Source organism: Heterocephalus glaber, unplaced genomic scaffold, assembly GCF_053883595.1.
Source record: "Heterocephalus glaber isolate CG9 unplaced genomic scaffold, H.glaber_assembly_v1.0 deba00001538, whole genome shotgun sequence".
Lineage (NCBI taxonomy): Eukaryota > Metazoa > Chordata > Mammalia > Rodentia > Bathyergidae > Heterocephalus > Heterocephalus glaber.
In genome coordinates, this window is record NW_028258333.1 from 34,094,800 (window position 1) to 34,110,274 (window position 15,475).

Here is a 15,475-nt window from a genome sequence, read left to right on the forward strand (position 1 = left end):
GAAACTCATAGACTGAAAGTTAAAGGATGGAAAACAATACTGCATGTGACAGGAACCCGACAAAAAGCAGGAGTAGCTATCCTCTTGCAGATCAAGTAGATTTCAAACCAACACTGATTAAGAGAGATGAAGAAGGACACTCCATCCTTGTAAAGGGAAGAATCCAACAGGAAGAGATGACAATAATAAATATCTATGCACCAAACACTAGTGCACCCAACTATATAAAACAAATACTAACGGACATGAAAAGCCATATATGCACTAATACAATTGTAGTGGGGGACCTCAACACCCCACTGTCACAAATAGATAGATCAACTAGACTAAAAATAAGTAATGAAATACTAGAACTCAATCGAACTCTTGAACAAATGAACTTAACAGATGTTTACAGAGTCTTCCACCCCACAAAATCGGAATACACATTCTTCTCAGCTGCACATGGATCATTCTCCAAAATAGACCACATACTCACACATAGAACATGTTTAAGTAAGTGCAAAGGAATTGAAGTTATCCCCTGTATATTATCAGACCATAGTGCAATGAAATTGGAGATCCATAGCAAAAAAAACTCAAAAAATTTCATAAATTGAACAACACACTTCTGAATAACCAATGGGTCACAGAGGAAATTAAAGAAGAAATCAGACAGTTCCTTCAATTAAATGACAATGACAATACAACATATCGGAATCTATGGGACACAATGAAAGCAGTCTTACTAGGGAAATTCATAGCAGTGAATACGCATATTAGGAAAACAGAACGAGCCCAATTAAACAACCTGATGCTGAACCTCAAGCTTCTAGAAAAAGAAGAGCAAGACAACCCCAAGGCTCATACAAGGGAAGAAATTATAAAGATCCGAGGAGAAATCAATGCAACGGAGACTAAGAGAATGATACAAAAAATCAATGAAGCCAAGAGTTGGTTCTTTGAAAGAATCAACAAAATTGATAAACCTTTAGTCAACCTTGTCAGAAAAAGGAAAGAAAAGGCCCAAATCCATGCAATTAGGAATGAAAAGGGTGAAACTACAACAGACCCAGCAGAAATCCAGAGGATCATCAATATCTACTTCCAGAACCTATACCCCAAAAAGGTGGACAACACAGAAGAAATGGACAGATTCCTAGATACATATGAATTACCAAAGTTCAACGAAGAAGACCTAAACATTCTGAACAACCCAATATCAACCAATGAAATTGAAAATGTAATTCAAAACTTATCAACTAAGAAAAGCCCAGGCCCTGATGGCTTCACTGCTGAATTCTACAAGACATTTAGAGAGGAACTGCTGCCACTACTGTTTAAATTCTTCAATGAAATTGAAAGGGAAGCAATACTCTCAAATTCATTCCTGGAAGCAAGCATCACCTTGATCCCCAAAGCAGAGAAAGACCCAATTGAAAAAGAGAACTATAGGTCAATCTCACTAATGAACATAGATGCAAAAATCCTTAATAAGGTACTGGCAAACAGAATGCAGAAGATCATCAAGAAGATCATACACCCTGATCAAGTGGGATTCATCCCAGGGATGCAGGAATGGTTCAATATACGAAAATCAATTAATGTAATACACTATATCAATAGACTCAAGGATAAAAACCATATGATTATCTCTATAGATGCAGAAAAAGCATTTGACAAAATCCAACATGCATTTATGATAAAAACCCTACAAAAAATTGGAATAGATGGGCTCTACCTCAAACTGATAGAAGCCATCTATGAAAAACCAACAGCCAATATCATACTAAATGGTCACAAACTGAAATCCTTCACACTCAAATCAGGAACAAGACAAGGATGTCCACTATCACCACTCCTATTCAATATAGTTCTGGAAACATTAGCCATGGCAATTAGACAAGAGAAAGAAATAAAAGGAATAAAGATAGGTAATGAAGAAGTCAAATTGTTATTATTTGCAGATGACATGATACTCTATATAGAAGACCCCAAGAACTCCACCAAAAGTCTTCTAGACTTAATAACCAAATTCAGTCAAGTAGCTGGTTACAAGGTCAACACAAAAAAATCAATAGCTTCCCTCTACACGAACGACAGACTCACTGAGAGAGAAATAGCGCAAACAATTCCTTTCACAATAGCATCCATAAAACTGAAATACGTAGGAATCATCCTAACAAAAGAAATCAAAGACCTCTTCTCTGAAAACTATGGCACTCTGAAAAGAGAGATTGAAGATGATATCAGAAAATGGACAGACATCCCCTGCTCCTGGGTAGGAAGGATTAATAGAGTGAAAATGGCCATACTTCCAAAACTGCTATATAGATTGAATGCAATCCCAATTGAGATCCCAGCAGCATACTTCATAGACCTCGAGAAAACAATCCAAAAATTCATTTGGAATAAGAAGAGACCCAGAATAGCAAAAGCAATTCTAGGTAAGAGAGACATAGCAGGGGGTATCACAATCCCCAACCTGCAACTCTACTACAAAGCTACTCTGATAAAAACAGCATGGTACTGGCAAAGAAACAGGCTTGAAGACCAGTGGAACAGATTAGAAGATGTAGAAACAACGGCAGACACACTCAGCCATCTTATCTTCAACAAAGGAGCCAACCACCCTCACTGGAGGAAATAGAGCCTCTTTCATAAATGGTGCTGGAAAAATTGGGCTTCAACTTGCCAAAGATTAAAACTAGACCTGTATCTCTCACCATGCACTAAACTAAAATCAAAATGGATTAAAGATCTAAATATTAAAATAGAAACTCTGAACCAGTTGGAACAGAGGTTAGGTAGAACCCTTGAAGACATCAGTGTAGGAAAAGATTTTATGAACAAAACCTCAGTTGCCTGTGAACTAGCACAAACAATCAACAAATGGGATCTCTTCTTATTGAAAAGCTTCTGCACAGCAAGAGAAACCACCAGTAGTGTGAAGAGACAATCCACAACGTGGGAAAAAATCTTCACCTGCTCTTCCTCAGACAAAGGTCTACTATCTAGAATCTATAAAGAACTTCAAAAGATCAGATCTCCCAAATTTAAAGACCCAATCCAAAAATGGGCATCTGAAATGAACAGACATTTCTCACACAAAGAAGTAGAAATAGCAAATAAATACATGAAAAAATGTTCAACATCACTGGTCATTCGAGAGATGCAAATGAAAACAACGCTGAGATTCCACTTCACTCCAGAAAGAATGGCTGCTATCATGAAATCAACCAATAACAAATGCTGGCCGGGCTGTGGGGAAAGAGGAAACCTGCTCCACTGCTGGTGGAAGTGTAGACTGGTGCAAGCACTGTGGAAATCAGTATGGAGATACCTCAAAGAACTAGGATGGAAATCCCATTTGACCCCACTATTCCACTGCTGGGGATCTTCCCCAAAGAATTCAAAGAATCATACCACAGTGATATATGTGCACCCATGTTCATAGCATCACAGTTTGTGATAACTAAAACTTGGAAACAGCCCAAATGCCCATCAACTGGAGACTGGATAAAGAAAATGTGGTTTTTTTATAAAATGGAGTACTACTCAGCCATAAAACATGAGAAATTAGAGACATTTATAGGTAAGTGGATGCACATTGAGGCAATACTCTTAAGTGAAATCAATAGGACACAGATGTGTAAATACCGAATAGTTTCTCTGGTGTGAGAAACTGAAAGTGTAAATAAGGACTAAATGTATAATAGGTAATGTGAAACAGGAAGAAAAGGGGCAAAGGGGAAGGAAGTGGGAGGGCTAAGGGAAAGGATAGAAGGGAATGGGATTAATATGGGAAAATGGAAAAATAGGAACAAAATCTTTGTAAATAGGGAGGACTGGAGGGGTTGAAGGGAGGGCTGGGCACAGGTGAAAAACAAGAACCAAGAGAGACTATGTAAAGGTGCAAATTTCCAATGATGAATGTCATTATATTGTATACCTAAAATGTACCAATGATTAGAATGAATAATCAATAATGTAAAATAGGAAGAAAAGGTCCAAAGGGGTAGGGGTAGTGGGAGGCACAGGGGAAAGGAAAGAAGGGAAAGGAAAAAATGATGAGAAATGGAAATAAAGTCTTTGTAAATAGGTAAGGGTGGAGGGGGTGAAGGGAGGGCTAGGAATGGGGAAAAAATAAGAACCAAGATCCATTATATAAAGGTACAATTCCCAATGAGAAATGTAATTGTGTTGTATACCTACAATGTACCAATAAAAGAATTTAATACAAAAAAAATGCTCTTTGGCACTGCATGTTAGACAAGTCCTTATTTGTTTTGATATGGCAAAAACCGTAAACTCTAGAGTGAAGGGAACCCAAAGTTTTCAGCATCTGTGTTTGGATATCCCAAAGTCAGCTTAGCAGTTATCTCAGACTGCTCCTATCCAGGATTACATTCTCACTGGACAAGCAACATTTTAAAATCTCCTTCAAGAGTTTAGGTTTACATTTTACTGTCATTTGCCTGGCAGCAGGCAGTACAGGTGGCAAATGGAGTCAGAGGGAAAACTTGATAGCTGAGTTAATTAATAGATGGCAGTTTGGAGTGCTGTTAAACTGCCAGTGGGGAAGTAGGTGCTTTGGGTAGAAGTATGCAAAGATGTTCTCCAAGGGTCACAATATTTGTGTTTTTCACATTACTTTGATTTTCTTATTCTGGGCACCTATATTTTAGGGAAATGTATTAAAATTAATGAGCACATGTTATTCCTAGTCTTCAATGACTGACATTTTTCATATCATTTCTCAAATATCTTATCAACTTTTTCATTGAACACTTAATCAATGTAAACTTTACATACTCCTAAGATTTTCATGTAATCTAACAGGTGTTTTAAGAAAGGATTCCTTTGTTTTGCTTGCTTATTTTGACATATGAGATTGAGCCAGAAAATATAATTTTCTGCTTTTCTAGGATCTCTCTCTCTCTCTCTCTTCCTTTTTAAATAATAAATTTTACATAATGTTTTCCCATTAGGTACTGTGATTAAAAGAAAAAGTTCTTATATCTCTCCCTTCCAATTCATTTAGATAATAGCAAATTTTCCCCATGATTTTTATTTTTATTTTAGGAAATAAATGAAAATATTTTGGAAGAAATTAAACATTTTTAATAATTTTGAAGTATTTTCATATACACGATTGATTCTTATATTTGACTACAATAGCACAAAAAAGCGATTCAGTAAATTAAAAGATGAATCATGGTCTTCATTACCTATTTCAGAGATGTAAAATCTACTTGGTAACTAACAAGCTTCCAACAATTTAGTCTCTGTCCTGTATCAGCACTGAATTACAAACCATGGTTAAAATTCTTCAAGCTATTAATTTGGCAACATTGTAAGACAAAGTCAACATGTATAACTGTTGGTTTCATATACCTTAAACAATAGTATGCCACACATAATTAGCTGGTCACTTACTATGCATTTTACTGTGCCAAACATTTTTAAATTAATGTCAATTTATGAAAGATAGAAAAATGTAAAACTTTCAAGTAAACAATGCCCTATGAGTCAATGTAGTATCCAACATCATAAAATTTAAATAATAATTATTTCAGGTGAATGTTAATTTAACCTAAATTTAAATTATTAATTTTATGTTTAGAATTCATTCAGTTCTCAACCCAATCAGGTATAACATGTTTGAAGACTTACGATATTTTGGGATTGGAATATATAGCTCACACACATAATTAACAATGCTATATGTGCTGCCAAAACGAGCACATAATTGACAATACTGAATAAATAACATTTATTGAGTGCCATACGGAGCTTTGGCTTTGAAAAATGAGTAGCACAGTCTTCTCAAATAGTTAGTGTAAAGGGAGACAGAGAAGAGAATTGGCAATTAAAATTTATTGCAATTCAAATGACATTATAATAAATTTCTGTCTCAAAACTATGAGAATTATAATTTAGATTGAAAGGAAAGAAAACTTCCCCCAAAATATAACACTAAATCTTAATTTTAGACTGTAGTAATAACAATAATACAAAGTTACATTGAATGTATACTGGGCAAAACAATTCATATACATTTCTCATACATTTTTACACAACTATCTTAGAAACATTAATTATTGTCACTTTATAAATGAAAATTAATAAAGGGACCTGAGCCATGCAACTAGTCAGTAGTAGTGCCAGGAGAGGAGCCCAGGTCTGGTGGAAGGTTTCTTCCCAACGCTTCTCTGCTATTGTATTTCTATAGGGGTCAATGTGACCAAGACCCAAAGGAGAAAAATAGCACAGTGTGTTTGGGGAATGTATGGTAAATTAGAATGAGGAAACTCTTGAATAGAAAAGGACAGATAGGATGAGGATGGAGAGCCAGGGCAGTTCAAAGAGAGTCCTGTAATCTATGATTAGGCAATTAAATTTTAGTTCACTATCTATGAAAAGCCAGGTAAAATGCTAAGCAATAGAGTGGTAAGAGGAGAGGTACTCTTGTACAATAGCTTGGTCAGCAGCAAACAGTCAAGGAATAACAGACATAGATAACATTTTATGTTTGGGTCAGGGAAAAGCAAGAGTAAAGAAGAGAAATTGACTTTCAAGTATGTGGATGGGGCCTGGGGGCTGGAACATGATGGTGCCTTTTTGGAAATGGGAACAACAGAAAAGTGATTTGGAGGATTGTGATTTGGACATAAAGTTTGTAGCTTATTTAGGTGGAGGTAGAAGTGTAGTTTATTTACTTATATTGATGTAAGAGGAAGTTCTGAGAGTGTATTGAGAATAAATTTTTAAAAAAGGAAATGTCAAAATGTCTTTCCTACAGAAATGACAAATTTTGGAATCTAAATTCCAAACAGTGTAGCAAACATATTGAAAGTTTAAGATTACATCTGTTCAAGAGATAATCACCTGTCTGAGAAGAATCAAGATGTTATTCTGACAAATAAACCCCCTGTTTGCAATTCCTTTATTAACCTAAATGTTTTGTCACACTGATCACTCACTTCCCTTATGATGTACAGACAGACTCAGAGGTAGACCCCAGGCTCCATAGATACAGAGAAACAAGTAAAGTAGGAAATCAGTTGAAAATGTGAAGAGTTCTTTTTTTTATTATATTTTATATAGATTGATGTCTTTGATTATACTGAACATTTTTCTGAATTATTTCCTATACATTATGTTTAAATTTACATTTAAACTATATACATATTCTGTACATATAATTATAATCATGTATTGATATGATATATGCATATATTAAAATATAAATTATATATAGTTCTATTCCATTTTATATATGTATGTATCAGTATATGCATATATTTATATAATTAAGCTATATATATATATATATATATATATATATATATATGAGATCAACAAATATTTGCCCAGAAATTGGAACTAGGTTGTGACTACAGAAGCTGTGTGGCTTGGATACTGAGATCATGTGTGATACAAATGTATAAGTGTATTTTTTTGCTGTCTTAGAACACTGCTTCTTAAACTTGAACTTCCACATGACTTGCCTCGGGTCTTGTGAGAATGTTGGTTCCTTACTTAGAAGATCCAAAGGGAAATGTGAGACTGCTTTGCTGCTACAATCTTGGGTGAGGACATGCTGTCAGAATATAGATCACACTCCCACACTCCACACAGCAGTGTTTTAGAGAAGACCAACTTATGTTTAGCTGAACACAATACTCTGTGAAGTCAACCTTAGCAGACAGAACAAAACACTGTGGAAGCCCCTAATTGCAAAGCACATTTCATAGGTCTAGGCTGAAACTTTAAAATAGGGGATTGGTACTAATTCAGCAAACAGTGAATAGGTCTAACAGGTTGCGCAATAATTTTCAGAATGTTTTTATAATCTTTAGCAAGAATATTGCCATAATTCCTTGTAAAAATCCAAGTTTGATTAAATACTTCTTTTAGAAATTGCAGTTTCATAATCAGCTGCAAGATGAGGTAACAATTATAAAATACAAACTTTAAGTAAATTATCTTGATGCTAAGCCACCAAAAGCAACGGAGCTAAATTTAGTTTACCAATAAATCACAACACAAGAAAAGATGATAGAGAGTGGTAGAATTTTATTTATTCATGTAGATGTATCTGAATTCCAAATTGAGGGTAAAGATTTTTAGGACAAATCTAAGAATTGCTACGTGCCAAGGATTTTATTATTTTTCAGTAATGAACATAGAAAGATGCATGGAGAGAGCAATATGCTGGGTTTTTAAAGACCAGGCTGCAGGGTAGAAAGAGGCCTGATGCGTGAGCCTTGGAGGTCTCTGGGCCTGTGTTGGCTGGGGGATTGCAAGAAAGAGAATTAAGGGTAATTAACCCAGCAGTAGCTTTCACATAAAGGATAATTCAAGAAAACTGGAAATAGCTGGAGGTAGAGCCAGCTCTAAACTATGTGCAGGCTTCCGGTGCTCTGGTGGAAAGGAGACCTGAGAGGTATTGAGGCAACAACTGGCACCAGTAATAGGAGTGAAGCAGAAGCTACTAACCCACACTGCAAAATAATATTATCTTTATAAACTGTCTTCTAATCTCATTGGCCACTTATGTGTATTTAAAATTAAATACTAATAATTCTTTAATCAGACAACAAAACCATATATACACATGTATATATATATATGTACATATATACACACACTCTTATATGTGATTGATTCTATTTTTGCTTCTCCTAAATCGCTGTTTTTTTAAACTGCTGCATAAAGGGTCAGAAGCACAGATGCTGAGTCTGTTTAAAATGGCCTAGAAAGCAAAGCACTTGCTTTAATCTGATGTCTAGGCTGCATTTTAAAAAATTGGATTGAAAAGGATTAGATTAGATTAGACCTTCTGGATTTAAAAATGTTAAAGCTCCATTTATGCTTTAACATAATCTCTTTCTACTCTCTGGAGCCATCAAGCAGAATGCAGTCTTGGGTAGCTTTTTTATTATTATTAAATTTTAGACCTTTTTTAACATGCCACTTTCATATTTGTAATAGAAAGAAATCCTCAGAGACTGAGCTAAAAGTTCTTCTGACCTGCTGTTAAAGGGTATAGTGGGTATTAAGCTTTCTGATTTTTACAGTGATTTTTATGTATCTCTATACAGTCACACACCCATACGAATATAAATAACTATTTTTATATCCAAATAGAACCCTATAGCTCTAAATATTAAAAGTTTTTATGATGTTATAGCTGTTAGCATAATAATTTATTATAAAAGTTAAAGAACCTTTATAAGACTTTGTATACTATATGCCTATTTGACATGTCCATTAGCTCCAATTTATGTAAATAAAAATGACAAATAACTATACAACATTTTCAAACTACTGAGGTTCTGAATACAATTAGACTTGTATTGAAATTTAATGTCCATAGTTCATAAAATAGAAAACACAACTATACTTGAGATTACATACTCTATGGAGATAGAAAAATGAAAAATCTTCATTATGTGATCACTGCAAAACTCCTTTAGCAGTTGATTTTTATTTCTTAATATTTAATTATTGCTTCTCTAAAACATCTACATAAAAAGACTTGAGGTTGATCTAATTTTGTTAACACTACCTGGACCGACATGTTGCAAAATTACAGTGATTAAAAAGACCCATTATATTCATATAGCACCAACATCGTTAGATTTATAACAGGTCCTGAGTAAAGCACTATTACTTACTTAAACAACATTGCTATATAAACCAAAAGTCTTGAGATTATTAATAAACTATTTTTGACCTAAACAAATTATTTGTAAATAAATTGTTAAAACTAGAACATGAACGGTCTTAGAAAAAGAAATACTGGCTCTCTTGTTGCCCTCGGAGTGGAAGACACATGGTGCTGCCTGGTCCCAGAGGGACAGCTGGTTTGCGTTCATAGAACAGAATCATCAAAAATAATAGTACAACTAAGAATGAAAGTGAGTTTTCTCATTTAGAAATTGCAAAAGTTCACTTGATTTCACTTTGAAGGTCTGCTGTTAAAACATTGGTTCAAATATTAATATTTTTAAATTTCTATTAGGAGAAAAAGGAAAATCACATTCATTATTTCCTTCTCAGTTTAAAAAGAAGCATCTGGTGTTTCAATCAGTTAAGCTAATTTTTTAGTATATACGAGAGATAGGTAAGCATTCTAACCTTCCTTTTCCATAAAAACTATACTCATCGGTAACCAAATGGTTGTAAACAGAAGTTCCTTTTTACAGAAATATTCCACTTAAAAAGGAATTGTAGAATTAAAATAGCTCCATTACATGTAGTTCTTAATAAAAAGTGTACATTCATAATCCCCAACAGCTATGAGCAATACAAAATTTGAAACAAATATATATTGTTGGCATCTGAATAAAATCCACAATATTACAAATGAAGTGTTTTTGGCCATGCTAAAAACTCGAACCTGAATTTTTTCAGCACTGTCTACCAATTTACAGGAAAGATACCAGAAAGCAGGACATGTTAAACAACATAGTTGGATAAAGTCATACAGACAGATTTTGTATGACAAACAACCTGACTTCTTCAACAGTTAAATTGCAAGGGAGGAGGGAGAGAGAAAGAGATAGAGAGAGGAGAGACAAGAGAAAGAATAAGGAGAAAGAGGAGAAAGCGAGGGAAAGAGGGGGAGAAAAGAATATTTATTATTAAAATAAATTTAAAGCTATTATCAGCCAATTCCATAATGGACCTTACATCCAAAAAATACACACACACACACACACGCACACACGCACACGCACATTTTCAATCAGATGTGTGAGAGTTGGCAAATTTTTTAAAAGTTCCAAAACTTATTCTGTTCTGAGAAACACTTGTTCTGGCAACAATAGCACAAAGCTGCAGTGACATTTTAGAAGTCCGTCACCTCTAAAAACATGAAAGTGGAAATACATTTATTGAAACCCCAAATTCAGGCTATTAGACGGTCTCTGCTAAGTTTCAGCAGAACAAATACACAAGTCAATATGTGATTGGCACTTTCACAAACTCAACCCTAAAACTTTAGTAAGCTTGAGCCATCAAAAATAATTAAATGAGATATTGTACTATTTTTTAGCATCTCAGACTGGTCATAGGCCGGTCTTTTTTCCCTCAGTTGTTTATTTAGCCTTGAATGTAGTGAGATCCATTATTTTATACTTATAGATAAATGAAGATCTAATATTAAAAACTATATTAGAACACTTACAGGAAAAAAATAAGAAAAAAGAAAAGCTAAAATAAAAATCTAAGGTAAGACAATATTAAAGCTATAAACTAATAAAGAAATATATAGTGAAAAGAAAATATGACATTAAGAAGATACAGTTTGTACAAGATGAAAAATTTCTTAAAAACAAGGAGAAATCCCACAGCAATGGGAAATAAAATACTTCCACAACACATACTAAAAGTACTCATTTCTTTTTTAACTTAAATTTATATTTTACAACATGGAAAAAGAGCAGCAGGCAACACATTGTTAAAAGGTACTTATTTCTTTGTTATTTCTATTTAAAGAAGTAATAACCTTACTTGAATAACATAGATTGAATGTGAATTTGTATTATTAAATTGTACTTTTTTGGCAAAGTGCTTCAAGTTTTTTTAAAGATCTTAGGTAAAAAGTACTGTAATCATTTGATATACTTTTGTTTTTAATTCCATGAAGGTTGAGATCCAAGGCATTTTATATTAAATTCTTTAAACCTCTGCTTCTAATGGATCAAGGTCATTGAATATCTACCTTATTTTTCATAGAATCTCACTGCTTTCCCCATTTGACAGTGAAATAGAAAGATTTCATGTATTTTAAACATCATTAAAATAGTAAATACTATTATATAAGTTATATATAATATTATATATAAGGCTTATAAGTTGATAAAATTACCTTTTTATCAGTATCAGAACATCTAAATGCTGAGAAATTGTTAGATTGAGATTACACCTATCTTTCTGGCTAATGTGAATGGAATTTCCCAATAGCAAGATTTCTCTGAGGAGCTATTTCAAATACTCTGAATTTGCAAATATTTGTAGCAATTTGTTCTTGAGTAGCCTGAACATATTTAAAAGTCATTTTCCTTACTGCAGCCATCCCTACTCATTGATTCTACCAAATATAGTGGGTTTTGAATGCTCACACTATTTTCTTGGCTTAAAGTCTTTAGTTTGAGAAACTAAATGAGTTCATAAAATGAAAACTTGTTTCTTTCAGGGTTGAATGAAGGATTGTTTGAAGAGATAACAATTTCTTTGTAAAAATTCTTAGTGTCCCTTTGTTCAAAGGTTAGCATAGCTTTAATTGTTCTTTCTGCTGGGTTTCTTTTCTACAGGAGATATAAATATTTCATGAGAAAGAAACTCCACCCCCTTCATTGCACTTCTTAATTTTTTTCCTTACCAGAATTAAGGTAATTTTCATGGCCTTTTCCTTTTTGTTTTCTTTTTAGTCAATTAGCATCACTATTTTAATATATTGATTAATTCGTCATTTATTCATACAGGCTACTTTATTATACTTTGCAACAGTAAGATTGTTTACCATACTTCTTTGATTTTCCTTTTTTTACTATAGATTATACAAGAGTAATTTGTGTATTTTCAGAAAAAGGAATTCATAGGGATTTTCAACATATACTTGAAGCAAGCTTCTTGACAGCATATAACTGAATCATATTTTGTTTGTTTGGTTTTTAATCCACTCCTTGCCAATCTCTGGCCTCTCATTGGTGTGTGTAGATCAGTCACTATTAATGTAATTGTTGATTTCCTAGGGCTTATGTCTGCCCCTTTGTTTCCTTTTCTGTTTCTTCCCTGTTTTTTTCTTTGTTTTCTTTTCTTTTTTTTATGTAAGCTACTGAAATACCTTTTAGTATTATATTCTCATTTCTCTATGCAATTTTAAAGTAATTTCTTCCTATATACATTTAGTAGTTGCTCTAGGTATTTATATATCATTCTTATCATGGCCTAATACTGTAACAGTATTAGTAATTCGTGATTTCAAATGAAATACAAAATGTTTAATTTTCTTTAATTTCCAATACCTTTATGTTTTTGCTATATAAATATTTTAAATATTTCCTATTTGTAGAAAGCCTTATGAGATAACATTACAGAATTTCCATCAACCATCAAAGATAAAGTAGAAATTCAAGAAGTAAATGAAAGTATATTATATTCACCCATATTTTTGCTTTTTCAACTTTTTCTTCTTGGTCTTTTTATTTCAGTACTAAAAAATATTGTGCCACTTTCTTCTTGACCCTCCTGATTTCTAAAGAGAAATCCATTTTCCTCCTTAGGTAAAATTTCATCTTTCTTTTTCTGCTTTCCAAGCCTTTTTTTTTTTTCTTTAGTTTTCAGATGTTTGACTATGAAGTAAGTGATTCTGGTATACATTTGTTTGTTTTTATTTTGCTTGGGGTTCAAACAGCTTCTTGAATTTGTACGTTTGTGTCATTTGCTAAATTTGGGAAGTATTCATTCATTGGTGTACATTTTAATCCTTCATCTTTCTTATCCATCTATGACTCCAGTGACAAGGAAATTAGATCTCTTCTTTTGACAGACATTTGTTAGACAGAGTTAGAAAGGAAAATAGGGAAGGGGTCTCAGACTAAGGAGCTAAAAAGGGCACAGCTCTGGTGAAGAGAGTAAGATTGTCCTCTAGATTTCTTCTGATACCCCCACAGCTTACTTACGCTCTCTTCAATTTTCTTCAATCTATTTTCCTATCACTCATACTAACTGTCCTATCTTTGAGCTTACTGGCTGTCTTCTCTGTTCTCTCTTTTCTAGTGTTGAATTGATCTTATAAATGATTTTATTTTAGTTATTATGTTTTTGAGTTCTAAAATTGCCACTGTTTCTTTTTTTTATATCTTGTACTACTTTGCCAAGAGTTTCTATTTTTCTTTTGTTTCAAACTTGTTTGTAATTGCTTACTGACTCATTATAATCATTGCTTTGTATTTCTGCAGATAATTAGAATAATCTGTGTCACTTCAGTTTAGGCATCTAGTGATTCTCATTTCTCATTCAAGTTGAGGATTTTCCACTGAACCCTATAAATTTTGGGGTATGAAACTCTAGATCTCATTGGAATTTTATACACACCATGCTTCTTCAGACAATGCTTCTGTGGAAGAAGGTATATTGCTTCATTACTGCCTGGCTGGATGGAAGCCATGATCCCTTAACTGGCCATACTTGACACTCAGCAAAAGGGTCCTCCTTATTGTCGAATGGGTTTTGGAGTTCAGATTCCCCATTGTTCTTCTATTAATACTTGCCTGTGTTGGAGGGGAAGGATTGTCTCATCACTGCTTCTTGTATGGCCTCCACTAACATTGTGGTAGGTTGGTACCATTATTGAAAATTCTGATTCTCTGTTAAGCTTTCTCTGATATCACCCCAGCAAGAAATATGGAGGATGCCTCGTTACCACAGGTTGAAGTTAAAGTCCAGATTACTCACTTGGTCTCCACTGACAAAATGCCATATTTGGCCTCATTATATCCTTAATGGGGTCAAAGTCCAGCTCTCCACTTGGATTTCTCTGCCTATACCCTGTGGAAAGTTTGGGGCATTTCATCACAGCCAGGAAAAGGTATAAATCTAGGTTCACCACTTGCCCTTTACTACTGTGGGTAGTGGCAAAACTGAAGTATTTTCTATAGTGGTTAGCTGGACTAGAGCATTTACTATTACCCATCTTGATAGGTGCCCTATCCCAGCCTGCAGTGGATCTTTCTTGAGTTCCCTATTCCACCAGTCCTGTGGATAACTTCTTTGACACTCAAACTAGAATATATGAGGGGAAAAGAACACCCATGGAATTCTACTACGATGTTGTTGCTCAAGTTCAAGACTCTAGTCAGATTGTACATTTCTTTTCTGTTTTCAGAATCTTCTTGTTTATGTTTTATACAGTGTTGAGGGTGTTTAGCTGATCTTTGTGGGAAAAATATCTAAATGTGCATTTGTTCCATTTTCCTGGATGCAGAAGTCATTGATAATACTTTATAGCTAATACTTTAAAATCAGGTCAAGATGGTGAGCAACCAAATAAAAATTTGAGAACAGTAAGTATGTTTTGTTTTGATCACTCTTTATAGCCTCAGAAAGAAATCCTAGCTATGATGAGGGATAGTGGTGTGGAATAGTGAAATGCAGTAAAGCACCACTTAGCTTGAATCCCATTTTCTATAATTTAAAAGAAATGTGGCAATCATAAAATTATTTAGCACCTCTAGAATTAATTTTCTACAGCTACAAATCAGAAATAATAATAGCTGTCTAATATGATGGCTGTGCAAATCCAACCCAACAATGTAAGTGGATGGTGCCTGGTACAATAAATGAGAGCTTTTATCATCTTAGCATACATACAACTTTCTCTTTTAAAGGTAGGCCTTATACGAAATGATAAATTACTTCTTCCCAGAGTACTACATGGTACTTTTCTGCTTTGAAATGGTGAAGTGGAATGAAGTTG

General features: G+C 33.8%; 1 pseudogene; it reads right to left on the minus strand.

Annotated features, from left to right (window-relative positions):
* The window catches only part of LOC101710324 (dymeclin-like), a 37,165-nt pseudogene extending 22,473 nt beyond the window's left edge, over positions 1-14,692 (minus strand).
* Between the last annotated feature and the right edge of the window lie 783 nt (positions 14,693-15,475).